The sequence below is a fragment of the Elephantulus edwardii genome, unplaced genomic scaffold (genome assembly GCF_000299155.1).
Source record: "Elephantulus edwardii isolate Elephantulus edwardi_28Jun2011 unplaced genomic scaffold, EleEdw1.0 scaffold00437, whole genome shotgun sequence".
NCBI lineage: Eukaryota > Metazoa > Chordata > Mammalia > Macroscelidea > Macroscelididae > Elephantulus > Elephantulus edwardii.
The window spans coordinates 385,843-386,920 of NW_006400187.1; the positions used below are offsets into that span (position 1 = coordinate 385,843).

Here is a 1,078-nt window from a genome sequence, read left to right on the forward strand (position 1 = left end):
AGTAACTGGAAAGACTATAGCCTGAATCAGATGCACCTTAGTCCTCAAACTGACATCACTACTCCTCAATAATTTGAAAAGGTATCTAGCTGCAGATTTTCCCAGTACAATGCCTTTCTTATTTCCTGACTGCTCGTACCAATGGTGTTAATTGTAGTTCCAAGCAAGATGAAGCTGTTGACAGTTTCAATCTCCTCTCCATCCATCATGACACTGCCTATTGGTTCAGTGTTAAGAATATTTGTTTTGATATTGAGATCCAATCCATACTGAAGGCTTCATTCCTTGCTCTTCTGCAACAAGTGTTTCAAATCCACCTCATATTCACCAAGCAAGGTTCTATCATCTGCATAACACAGGTTATTAATGAGTATTCCTCCAATCTTGATGCCATATTCCTCTTCATATGGTCTTGCTTTTCAGATAATTTGCTCAGCATATAGATTGAACAGGTATGGAGATAGAATACATCCCTTATGTATCCCTTCCAATTCCAAAGCATGCAGTGCTCTCCTGCTCCATTCGCACAACAGCCTCCTGATCCAAGTATAGGTTCCTCATGAGCACAATCAAGTCCTCTGGGATTACCATTCTTTTCAATGTCAGCCACAACTTGTCATGCTTCACACAGTCAAATGACTTTACATAGTCATTAAAGCACAAATAGACATTCTTCTAGTAATCCTTACTTTCAGCTAGGATCCAGATGGCATCAGCAATAATATACCTGGTGCCACAGCCTCTTCTAAATCCTGCTTGCACTCATCAGAACAGAGCAAGGAAAAACTGCATGATTCAAAATTGGTAAGGGTGTACACCAGGGATGTGTCCTGTCTCCATACCTTTTCAACCTATGCAGGACAGATTATCCAGGAGGCTCAGCTCTATGAGGAGAAATGCAGCATCAGGATTGGTGGAAGATCGATCAACAATCTTCATTATGTAGATGACACAACAGTGCTTGCTGAAACTGAGGAAGGCTTGAAGTGCTTGCTGCAGAGGGTCAAGGACTTAAGCCTTCAATATGGATTGAGGCTCAATGTCAAGAAGACAAAGATTCTCACCACTGGACTGATTG

At 41.4% G+C, this 1,078-nt stretch overlaps 1 protein-coding gene across 1 annotated transcript in view; it reads right to left on the reverse strand.

Annotated features, from left to right (window-relative positions):
- Positions 1-1,078, reverse strand: part of SPAG17 (sperm associated antigen 17) — a 395,169-nt gene that overhangs the window by 376,349 nt on the left and 17,742 nt on the right. The gene's annotated exons all lie outside the window — the stretch shown is intronic.